This window comes from Nicotiana tabacum, chromosome 23, assembly GCF_000715075.1.
Source record: "Nicotiana tabacum cultivar K326 chromosome 23, ASM71507v2, whole genome shotgun sequence".
NCBI lineage: Eukaryota > Viridiplantae > Streptophyta > Magnoliopsida > Solanales > Solanaceae > Nicotiana > Nicotiana tabacum.
In genome coordinates this window covers 18,091,750-18,105,039 of record NC_134102.1, presented here as the reverse complement: position 1 = coordinate 18,105,039, position 13,290 = coordinate 18,091,750, and the positions used below count along the sequence as shown (strand labels likewise).

Here is a 13,290-nt window from a genome sequence, read left to right as displayed (position 1 = left end):
AATGTGATATGTGACTTGTGTGCACATTTGAGGTCAATCGGACGTGATTTGATAAGTTCCGGAGTCGTTTGTAGAAACTAGAAATTTCAAAGTTCATTAGGCTTGAATTGGGGTGTAATTCATGGTTTTAGCATTGTTTGAGATGATTTGAGGGTTCGACTAAGTCCATAAGATGTTTTAGGACTTGCTGGTATATTTGGTTGAGGTCCCGAGGGGCTCGGGTGAGTTTTGGATGGTTAACGGATCATTTTTTACCTTGGTGAGAATGGTAATATCTGTTGTTGGATATTTAGGATTTTCTCTTTCGCATTCACGAGTGGGCCCTCGCGTTCACGAAGAGGAATTTGTGGCTGGCAGGATTTACTCTTCGCGTTCGCGAAGGGGTCTCGCGTTCGCGGAGAGAAGATGGGCTGTGCATCGCATTCGCGAAGGGAAACATAGTGGGCGCGGGTTTTTGCCTTCGCGTTCGCGAAGAAGGGCTTTGTAAAGAATCGCGTTCGCGAGCAGTGTCTCGCATTCGCGAAGAGCAAATGTTGGGAAGCACATTTTGTGCTTCGCGAACGCGAGGGATCTGTCGCTTTCGCGAAGAAGAGAGGTCTGGATAGAAAGTTTCAGTTCAGAAAATGGGACTTAGTCCCATTTTCCATTTTTGATGGATTGGAGCTCTCGAAGAGGCGATTTTTGGGAGATTTTCAAGGAAAACAATGGGGTAAGTGCTCTTAACTCAATATTGGTTAAATTACCCGAATTCATGGTTATGTTTAACATGTAATTGGTGAATTAAGTTGGAAAATTTGTGAAAACCCTCTTGGTTTAATTTGGAGATTTGAGGGTCAGATTTGAGTAAAATTTATATGGTTGGACTCATGGTTGAATGGGCATTAATATTTTGTAACTTTCATCGGATTTCGAGACGTGGGCCCCACAAGTGATTTTTGGGGCGTAATTTCGGATTTTGTGAAAATATTAGCATTTTGATATGGAATTAATTCCTATGAATTATGTGGACTGAATCAAATTAATTGTGGTAGATTCGAGTCGTTCGGGAGTTGATACGCGCATAATGGGATTTCTGGAGTATTATTTAGCTTGCTCGACATTGGATTCGGCTTGTTCGAGGTAAGTAACTCTTCTAATCTTGGAGTTGAGGGTATGAACCCTGAATATATGTATTTTGTGAATTGTTGGGAGGTGACGCACATGCTAGGTGACGGGCGTGTGGGCGTGCACTATAGGAATTGTGACAAAATTGTTTCAGTGGAATTTTATATTTAAATAACCTTGGCATTTCTCCATGCGGTTTTATGTGTTAAAGAAATTGAGCTGAAAAGCATATTAAAAATCTCGTTGAGACTATGTGCCAGTATTATTGGGACCCACAAAGGTCATATTACTGTGAATTATTGTGTTAAATTGAAAGTTCATACTCAGTCATATTCATTTAATTGCATGTCACAACTCAGTTTTACGACTCTATTTTGATGCATATATATGTTTTGGGCGGAATGCCCAGTTTTATTGAAATGCCCGAGTGGCTTGAGATATTTATGACTGAGTGAGGCCGAGGGCCTGATTTGTGAGGATGAGTGTGGATCGGGGCTGCCCGCCTACAACATACTTATAACTGAGTGAGGTCGAGGGCCTGATTTGTGAGGATGAGGGTGGATCGGGCCTGCCCGCCTGCAACATACTTTATTATTATAGCACGTGAGTTGTCCGTGCAGCACGTGAGTTATCCGTGCAGATTATTAGCGCTTGGGCTGAAGGATCCACTCCGGAGTCTATACACACCCCAGTGAGCGCAGGTAGCTATCGAGTGCGAGTGCCGAGTGCTGAGTGACTGGGAGGCATGAGTGATTGTGAGGTATACCCGAGTGGCAAGAGTGATTGTGAGGTATGCCCGAGTGGCAAGAGTGATTGTGAGGTATGCCCGAGTGGCACGAGTGACTGTGAGGTTTGCCCGAGGGGCTGTATATGAGTGATGTTCTGCCCGAGGGGCTGTTTATGATTTTATCACTGAGTTGCATCGCATTGGCATGCACACATGACATACATGCATAGAAATGTATTTTCCTCATGCTGTACAACATCACATCATTCATGATTTATCACACATTTTTGACAGATGGGCATAGTGATGCATTTGATTTTACATGGGTTATCCGGAAGGAAAAAATGAAACATCTTATTTATTATTGACAAGATTTTGGGAGAAATTTATTGTTTTCAAACTATTCATATTTTTAGCAACTACGACAAACGATTTGGGTTTCCACTGATGTATTTGAATGGAAGAACTATTATTTTTTTGAAATCATGATTTGGTTGAGCATTTTATCTCCGAGTTAGTTCTGGTTTATTTGCTTTATGCTATTATGGACTGTTGTGGACTATTGGTTTTGGACCCGACCTTGGTAGAAGCTCGTCACTACTTTCAACCTACGGCGTACTTACTCTGTATATGGGGTCGGTTGTACTGATACTACACTTCCTCACATTGCATGCAGTTATTGGTTGCTGTTGTTGCTGTGCTCGATGGTTGCGGGACTTGAAGATGTACCTGCATTCCTGTTGTAGCTGCCTTTTGTTCAGGGTAGCCTTAGATTTATAAAAACTCGGTTTATGTATTATTCAAACAGACTATGTATTTATTTCATTTCCGCTTTGTATACTCTATTCTTAGAAGCTCATGATTTGTACTACCAGTTCTTGGGGATTGTACACGATTAAGACCTTTATTCACTTAAATTGCTTTCATAATTATTATTGAAATTGGATAGTTAGTAATCGGCTTACCTAACGGGTTATGTTAGGTGCCATCACGACTAGTTGGATTTTGGGTCGTGACAAGGTGGTATCAGAGCACTAGGTTTATAGGTTCTACAAGTCATGAGCAACTGTCTAGTAGAGTCTTGCGGATCGGTATGATTACGTCCATACTTATCTTCGAGAGGCTACAGGGCATTTAGGATATATAATTCCCATCTTTCTTTCCTTATCGTGCGAGATTGATTCAGCTTGAGACATAACTCTTTGAATTCCTTCCACGTATTTGTATGCGCACATGAGCGCTCGGTATCAGCTGTACATCGCCAGTTTGTGATTTTATGAACGAGGTTCAAGATGTGTATTCTGTGTTTTGGTGATGGGCCAGTTTAGAGGGCTTGAGGCCAGGTTTAGACCGCAGCTTAGGCTCGATAGCTTCAGTTGTAATTTGTACAATTGGACTCATATGTCCGGTAATGATCCTACAGTGGAATTTGTGGCTCGATGAGCGGTGAAATGGCTTTGTGATGAGTATGATGTAACTGTAGGATGTGTTAAGACGATTTGAATATGACGAGAAGTGTTTCCTTGAAATGTAAAGGAAAGGCCATTGGGTGCTTGATTTTCGAATTGATGTGGCGTACAGACTTCAGTGTGAATATTTTTAAGGATCTTTTACATTGTTAAATTTTGGGACATACTAAATTCTCGTGTCTTGTTAATAAGTCTGGACTTGGAAAGATTTAGTGATTGCATAGAAATTGGGGTTGCGAAAATACATAACAAGATGCCAATTGAGTCTATGGAGGTGGGTTATCTCTTGGAAAGTAATCTACGTAGGTGTGTTCCTTGTAATGTGAGTGGGGGGTTTATTTTCTGCTAGTGGGGCGTATAAGGTATTTTCAGAGTGAGTGTTACAGTTGTGATGTTTATGGAGGTGCTTAAGGAGAATACAATGGCTTATGGGCCTTAGGGCAGTGTAGTTTTATGTTAGGATGTCTTGTAGTTAGCTTTGGGTAAAGTAGTGGTGTTCTAACAAGGAGAAATGGCAACTTGAGAATAATCCAGAAGAAACTCGGAGGCAATAGGACAAATGGGTAACATGCTGGATCAATATGGTAATGATATTCTCGGTTCTTTTAGTTCTTATGATGAGGTGAGGCTTTACGGGTGTTTTGTGGCAATACTCTCGGATTTGGCAACTTGTGTGGCTTGGTAGAGTATAGGGATTTAGTTTTGATAGCTTGGTTAGGTGCAAATGGTTTCAAAGTGTTCTTAATGGTTTCTACCATGGGTTGAACCGGATATATTCTACCGGTGTAGGGAACGTGTTGTGTATTATGAATTCCTTCTAGAAAGAAAGCAAGATGAAGGTTACTGAATGACCGGGTATGTAATTGTAGGATACCGAAAGTTGATAATAATATTCTTGTGCTTGTCACATGATGACATGATAGATGTGGTGTGTGGCACGGGATTAATATTTACATGTACAAGGTGGCAGCTCATTCATGAAAGGAAGAACACAAATTTTGGACATAATGGTCAATTTCAGATAATTAGATGAATGTTATAACTGCTCGGTAATCCCTGAAAAGGGTGCGCATTTCAAAAGGCGCATTGTGTTTTGACTTACGGATATTCATTGGTATTGTAGTACTCACCTGGTTGATAGACTGCTGATATTCAAATTATTGCTAAGTGGCACAGAAGGATTATGAAAGTATTCCTTATGGGAAGATCGTGAATGGAAGATGTGTTAGTCATTCTAGTGCTGGAGTTGGGATAAGTTATGGTGATTCGTGTGTTTGATGAAATTGGAGACTGGTATTTCTCAGAAGTATATTATTTCGGGTTTCGACCTATTTGAGGTAAGTATTTTATTTTAACTCAGTGGAGGCACTAGTTGCGTTAATTATTTGTGATAGCTACGTACTATAAGTGTGCATATATGTGAGGTTGGAGCCCATGTGCGGGCATTAGAGCAAGTATTCATATTCAGAAGAATGCTTAGGGTATTATATGTGTAGAGTCGACTGTTTAGAGTAAAGTTATAATGTTTCCCTTATTCGTACCTTTGTTGAGAACTATCTGGGCTATACTTGAGGTTACAAAGAAGATGATTCCCTAAATAAACAGGGTAGTTACTAATTCTGCGTAAAATTGCCAATTTGAAGTGTGATAGCAAACTTTGCACATGCTTACACTATGGCGTGTTATTTATACCAGTCCAGGAGCATGAGAATATTATTTCATTATCATATAAAAGTGTATTTGTTTAATTGCTCATGTATGATATGCTGGGACTGGAGGCCCGTGATCATGCCGGGCGATTCATATTATTGGCACATGAGTTGTCCGTGCCGTATGAGGGAATTTTATTTCTATGATAATTTATCTGATTCATTAATTTCCTTCCTCCACAATTGTGCACATGCGCCTATGGCTTCACGAAATTTGAGGAATTGGTTGTAACATTGCGGCTGTGGTAGTGCTTGTTGAACTTGTAATACGAATCTCTTCCTTGAGACATCTCCCATATTTGGGTACGCAGATTGCGCAATGGTGGCTGGAATTATATTGATGCGGCATGTCTGTGGAATAGTTGTGTCTAGTAAAATAAGGTCATTGGACCTAGAATGGGTACCATCAGGCTGGATTATGGTACATTCAAGAGGATTATGGTTCCGGTTAGGGCGAGAGATCTCCATGACTTTCTGGTCTGATAAGGGGTTACGAGATTTTGTGTGTTTCTTTTATTATCAACAGTGTACGAAGGTTTTGGGATGATGTTTGGATCGATATAGGTTTAATACTAGTATGCGGTTGGTTTTGGAGTAGTCACTGTGATCAGGAATGGTGCTATGAGCAGGCGAGTTGTGTAATATGTTGGTTGATTATATCCGCGGTTATAGTTATAGCTCGATGCAACTTGTTCGTACTTACATGGTGTGTAAATGTAAGATTGGTGTCTTGAAAGAAATTCTAAAGGTTGGAAATTAAACTCCAAGGTTTATGGGCTAAGGTTAAATTAATGATTTCAATTGTATTGTGTAGTCAAGCCTATGTGGGATAGGGTGTCGTGGGTTCACCTCCGGGTACGTGTGTGGTAAAATGGAACGGTGATTTGATGGCTTGGAAACAAGTCTTGGCACATACGAGGACGAACGTATGTTTAAGTGGGGGAGAATGTAACGGCCCGGCCGGTCGTGTTGAGTATTACAACCTTGCTTCCCCCTTTACTGCTCAAATTGTACTTTACAGTTATTGTGTGACTTGTCGGGGTAATTGGTTTGGTTCCTGTGAGGGTTTCAGAATGAATTGGAACACTTAGTTTCAAGGTTTAAAGCTTAAGTTAGAATAGTGACCGGATGTCGACTTATGTGTAAACAACCTCGGATTCGAATTTTTATGATTCCAATAGCTCCGTATGGTAATTTTGGACTTAGGAGCGTGTCCGGAAAATTATTTGAAAGTCCGTAGTGGAATTTGGCTTGAATTGCCGAAAGTGGAATTTTTGAAAAGTTTGACCGGGGGGTTGACTTTTTGATATCGAGGTCGGAATCCGATTCTGAAAATTGGAATAGGTCTGTAATGTGAAATGTGACTTGCATGCAAAATTTGAGGTCAATCGGACGCGATTTGATAGGTTCCGGAGTCGTTTGTAGAAACTAGAAATTTCAAAGTTCATTAGGCTTGAAATGGGGTGTAATTCATAGTTTTAGCGTTGTTTGAGGTGATTTGAGGGTTCGACTAAGTCCGTATGATGTTTTAGGACTTGTTGGTATATTTGGTCGAGATCCCGAGGGACTCGGGTGAGTTTTGGATGGTTAACGGATCATTTTTGGCTTTGGTGACAATGGTAATATTTGTTGCTGCATTTTTCGGATTTTCTCTTTCGCGTTCGCGAGTGGGCCCTCACGTTCGCGAAGAGAAATTTGTGGCTGGCAGGATTTACTCTTCCCGTTCGCGAAGGGGTCTCGCGTTCCGGAGAGAAGATGGGTTATACATCGCGTTTGCGTATGGGGTATCGCGTTAGCGAAGGGAAACATAGTGGGCGCGGGTTTTTACCTTCGTGTTCGCGAAGGGGAGCTCGCGTTCGAGAAGAAGGGATCCGTAAAGCATCGCGTTCGCGAGCAGTGTCTCGCGTTCGCGAAGAGCAAATGTTGGGAAGCACATTTTGTGCTTCGCGAACGCGAGGGACCTGTCGCTTTCGCGAAAAAGAGATGTCTGGATAGAAAGTTTAAGTTCAGAAAATGCGACATTTGTTAAATTGGTTAAATTACCCGAATTCATGGTTGTGTTTAACATGTAATTGGTGAATTAAGTTGAAAAATTTGTGAAAATTCTCTTGGTTTAATTTGGAGATTTGAGGGTCGAGTTGATGTCGGATTTGAGTAAAATTTATATGGTTGAACTCGTGGTTGAATCAGCATTAATATTTTGTAACCTTCGTCGGATTTCGAGACGTGGGCCCTACTTGTAATTTTTGGGGCATAATTTCGGATTTTGTGAAAATGTTAGCATTTTGATATGGAATTAATTCCTATAAATTATGTGGATTGAATCAATTTAATTGTGGTAGATTCGAGCCGTTCGGGAGTTGATACGCGCATAATGGGATTTCTGGAGCATTGTTTAGCTTGCTCGACATTGGATTCGGCTTGTTCGAGGTAAGTAACTCTTCTAATCTTGGAGTTGAGGGTATAAACCCTGAATATATGTATTTTGTGAATTGTTGGGAGGTGACGCATATGCTAGGTGACGGGCGTGTGGGCGTGCACTATAGGAATTGTGACAAAATTATTTCCGTGGAATTTTATATTTAAATAACCTTGACATTTCTCCATGCGGTTTTATGTGTTAAAGAAATTGAGCTGAAAAGCATATTAAAAATCTCGTTGAGACTATGTGCCAGTATTATTGGGACCCACAAAGGTCATATTGCTGTGAATTATTGTGTTAAATTAAAAGTTCATACTCAGTCATATTCATTTCATTGCATATCATAACTCAGTTTTACGACTCTATTTTGATGCATATAAATGTTTTGGGCTGAATGCCTTGTTTTACTGAAATGCTCGAGTGGCTTGAGATATTTATGACTGAGTGAGGCCGAGGGCCTGATTTGTGAGGATGAGTGTGGATTGGGGCTGCCCTCCTGCAGCATACTTATGACTAAGTGAGGCCGATTGCCTGATTTGTGAGGATGAGGGTGGATCGGGGCTGCCCGCCTGCAACATACTTTATTATTATAGCACGTGAGTTGTCCGTGCAGCATGTGAGTTGTCCGTGCAGATTATTAGCGCTTGGGCTGAAGGAGCCCCTCCGGAGTCTGTACACACCCCCAGTGAGCGCAGGTACCTACTGAGTGCGAGTGTCGAGTGCCGACTGCTGAGTGATTGGGAGGCATGAGTGATTGTGAGGTATGCCCGAGTGGCAAGAGTAATTGTGAGGTATGCCCGAGTGACAAGAGTGATTGTGATGTATGCCCGAGTGGCACGAGTTACTGTGAGGTTTGCCCGATGGACTGTATATGAGTGATGTTCTGCCCGAGGGGCTGTTTATGATTTTATCATTGAGTTGCATCGCATTGGCATGCACACATGACATACATGCATAGAGATGTAATTTCCTCATGTTGTACAACATCACATCATTCATGATTTATCACACATTTTTGACAGATGGGCATAGTGATGCATTTGTTTTTACACGAGTTATCCGAAAGGAAAATGAAACATCTTATTTATTATTGACAAGATTTTGGGAGAAATTTATTATTTTCAAACTATTCATATTTTTGGCAACTCCGACAAACGATTTGGGTTTTCATTGATGTATTTGAAAGGAAGAACTATTATTTTTTTGAAATCATGATTTGGCTGAGCATTTTATCTCCGAGTTACTTCTGGTTTTATTTGCTTTATGCTATTATGGACTGTTGTGGACTATTGGTTTTGGACCCGACCTTAGTAGAAGCTCGTCACTACTTTCAACCTACGGATAGGTTTGTTACTTACTCAGTACATGAGGTTGGTTGTACTGATACTACACTTCTGCACATTGCATGCAGATGTTGGTTGTTGTTGTTGCTGTGCTCGATGGTTGCGGGACTTGGAGATGTACCTGTGTTTCTGTTGTAGCTGCCTTTTGTTCAGGGTAGCCTTAGATTTATAAAAGCTCTGTTTATGCATTATTCAAATAGACTATGTATTTATTTCATTTCCGCTTTGTATACTCTATTCTTAGAGGGTCATGATTTGTACTACCAGTTTTTGGGGATTGTACACGATTAAGACCTTTATTCACTTAAATTTCTTTAATAATTATTATTCAAATTGGATAGTTAGTAATCGGCTTAGCTAACGGGTTGGGTTAGGTGCCATCACGACTAGTTGGATTTTGGGTCGTGACAGCTTTCAAATTTAATAGATATGGTGATTAATTGAGATTGTCGGCTTGCCTATTATTGAGATAGGCGTCATCACGACATGTGAGATTTTGAGTCTTGATAGAACAAGAGTCTCATATCCATAATAAAATTATTAAACGAAATATATCCATCAATGGTTTATTTGGCTAAGCTGCCAATCTACTTATTTTGAGAAGTATTTTTATTCAAAATTGCTTGTCAAAAAAGGTGATTTGAGAGTAGTAGTAGCTTGGATAAATCATTTTAGAAGTACTAAAAAGTACTTTTAATCGCCAAATTATATGAAAAGGAAAATGGCAGCTCGAAAATATGAAAAAGGAAGTTACTACTACTAATTAATTTAGTAATGATGAATTTTTCATATGGGTAATCTTGTTCTAAAAATCAATCAAAAATACACTTATTTTGGAGAAACTATTTTCGCTTCTGCTTAAAAACTAAAAACAATTTGTTACTACTTAAACACTTTATTCGCCGTAAACTTCGCCAAACACTTTTATTCTCTAAACTAAGTGCTTTTTAAAATAAATAAAAAAGTACTTTTGGTCTTTAGAAAACTTGACCAAAGAATCTATGTGTCATGTCAATCAACTTGAAGTAGCAAATATTATACTTTATTTATATGTTTAGCATATAACGAGAAAATTGCAAAAAAGAAAATGACCTTTTTTGGTTTGGGTGTTCCTTCTTTCGTTGGTTCTCTTGCTTCTCCTAAAATGATGGGAGCTGGCCTGCAAATTTATAAGAGGAATCAAATCAAATACTCATATTATATAATACAGATAATTGAAAATATATGATATGTGACTTGTTTTGGCCTTTCAACACAAAATATTGTTGGCCAATAATGAGAGAAGAATTTGTTACTACTTAAAAACACTTATTTATTTGCCATAAACTTGACCAAACACTTTCATTATGTGAAGTAAGTGCTTTTTTAAATTAATAAAAAAATACTTTTGGCCTCTAAAAAACACCAAACACTATATCTATGTGTCATGTCATTCAACTTGAAGTAGCAAAGAATATACTTTTTTATATGTTTAGCATATAACGAGAAAATTGCAAAAAATGACCTTTTTTGATTTGGCTGTTTCTTCTTTGTTGGTTCTCTTGTTTCGCCTGAATGATGCCTGCAAATTTATAAGAGCGATCAGATCAAATATTATATAGTAATACAGATAATCGAAAATATCTGATGTGTTGGCCAATGAGAGAAGATAATGAGAAATCAGTTGACTTCAAGTCAATGGTTATTTCCCTTGTTTGCGTCAATGGTCTCCGATGATATAAGCTGATAGAGAATGAGAAAAGTCATTGATTATTTTCCTCAATTATTTTCGAGGCTTTGTCGTTTTCTTTGTTTTACTTAAAATTTTATTAGGTAGGAGTATTTAAAAGGAAATTTTACCACATATATCAAAGCTTTATACCATATTTATTATACATAAAAATCCTTTTAAAATATTATTTTTTATAGCTATTTTTTAGTTTTTATAGCAAAATATGTATTTATGATCACCTTCAACCGTTAAGCCATTAAATACGGTGTCTAATATTTTTCTCTCACATTCTTTCAGTTTATTCTCTCACAAAATTACCGTACAATATCTTATTTCTCTCTCAACGATCTCTCTCTCACAGCACCATTGTCCTCCCCGTTGTTGAACCACGATTCTCCTTTATCAGCGCCATTGTCTTCCTCAATTTACAATATTTTTTGCTCCAAAAAGTTGTGGTAAGTGTTAAAGTTTTTAGCTTTTGGCCGGTTAAAACTTCTTCTTTTTCTCTTTAATATTTTTTTAAAATATTCACCATTGTTTAGTTTTCACTAGAAAACTTGAAATTTCCTCTTCAATGGCTGATTCAAAAACTCATAAGAGGGTTACCAGAGGTATACCCACTAAAGCACTAAATTTTGATGGGCCATCTTTCGATTTACAATTCACTCAAGCGGAACCTGTATTTTTAGGTTCATCAGCAACCACTGAAGCCGAAAGGAGAACAAAAATACACAATAACCCTATGAAACAAGGTCAAGTTGAGAAATCTTCGAAAAAATCAACACTTCCTGATGTGGAAAAGAGAAGAAAACTCATGGATGATGCTTCGTGGAGCAAGGGAAAATAGGTCGATAAAGGAACTAGCTCGGAAACACAGAACGACAAGGTAATTGTAGATGCATTATTTATATGTATTTTAGTTCGCATACATTAATTATTAGCTTGTACAATGGTTGTCTCTTCTTGTATGTAGATATATTTATATGTATTTGATATTGCCTACACTGATATTTACTTTTTATAGTAATTTTTGACTGTTGTAGTTCTGTATTTATATGTATTTTAGTTCATTCAACAATGTTTTTAAATACGCTAGTTGTTCTGTATTTAGTTATGTATTCACCCTAACTGTATTCATATGTATTCTCAAGCCAATTGTATTCTGATGTATTTAAAACAACAGTCATTGCCATAACTCACAGTTTTTGTGGTAATTATCAGTGCATTATGTTGTATTTCATCAATAAGTTATGTATTCAACATAATTGTACTATATTTTCAAACATATATTTTATCTTTTTAATTTTTTTTGTATGCAGGAAATAAAACTCTTTGTTAAACACCCGCCTATTTTATCACCGCATATCAGACATAATCTCCGACCTCAAAGAAAAGCTTACTCCAGATCAATACAAATTATTTGGTACTACTTGTTTTGGAAGTTTCCTCAATATGAAGCACTGTGAGGATCAACATCAATTGTGCAGGTGCTTCATGGTTCTACAACTGGAAGAAAGTCCTATTGATTCAATTTTAATATATGTGGATAGTACAACATTATGCTTTTCAATCAGGGAGTTTGTAGTAGTTTCTGGTCTCAATTGTGTTAGTGACTGTCAAACCCAAAAATTCACTATAGGTCGTGATGGCGCCTAACACCACCGTTAGGCAAGCCAACGGTGAATTACCAATTTAGTTACTTATTTTACTATTTTGAAACCATAATATTCCTTAATTAAATAGTATAAAATAGTATTTATATAGTAAATGAAATTATCTACACGAACTCCCAAAACCTGAAGACATGAGTGATTGTGAGGTATGAATAACTCAATATTTATAAATCCCAAAACCAACGGTCTCAATATTTGTAGAGTATTTATAGAGTAAATGAATAACCTGAAGGAACTCCCAAAATCAGGTGTCACAAGTGCATGAGCATTCTTCTAAGGAGTACAACAATAATACATTATCTATCCCGAATATAATAAGACAGGACAAAAAAAGATACAATGGAGACTCAGTGGACTGCGATATGTAGCCTGGAATACAACTCACATAAAGTTTCCTTAACAGGTGCGCCTACATGCCAAGATGATCACTAAATGGACTTGTCAATTCCTGCATATTTAGTGCAGAAGTGCTGCATGAGTACGTAAATCAACGCGAACTCAGTAAATATCTAGCATAACCCCGCAGAAGTAGTGACGAGGGGTCGACATCAATACTTACTAGAGGTCCAAATAAATAACATTATAATTCATAACAAATATGAAGTACACAACAATAGTGGAATAAATCTGTAATTTCAAAAAAAATTCAATTATTCCTTTTAAAGTATAAAATTTCTCGATCTTGTAATCTACCTTAATAGCTCAGAAAATAAGCCAAGTGTCCAAAAGAGAGGTGAAGCTGTTGTTAGTTACAGGGCCAAACTTAAATCTAAAAGGGTGTGATGAGCCAAAATATCATATTTAAGTTTAATAATTTATTCTGTATTCTAAGACCTTAAAAAGTACTATTTATCATTTCTCGACTTGCGTGCGCAGTCCGTAAAATTTTTTGGAAAATTTTAATGTAAAAAATGGATTAAAATATGAATTAGAGCTTTAAAATTTAACTAAGTTGACGTTGGTCAACATTTTGAGCAAACGGACTCGGATCAGTATTTTGACAGTTCCGGTAGGTCCGTATCATGAATTGGGACTTGAGCGTATGTCCGGAATCAAATTCCGTGGTCCCTAGCCCGAGATATGGAATTTTGATAAAAAATTAAAAGTTTAAGTTCAAACAGTGATCGTATGT

At 37.9% G+C, this 13,290-nt stretch overlaps 1 pseudogene; it reads right to left on the bottom strand.

The window, feature by feature from the left end:
* The window catches only part of LOC107771332 (UPF0481 protein At3g47200-like), a 30,259-nt pseudogene extending 19,804 nt beyond the window's left edge, over positions 1–10,455 (bottom strand).
* Positions 10,456–13,290: the final 2,835 nt, after the last annotated feature.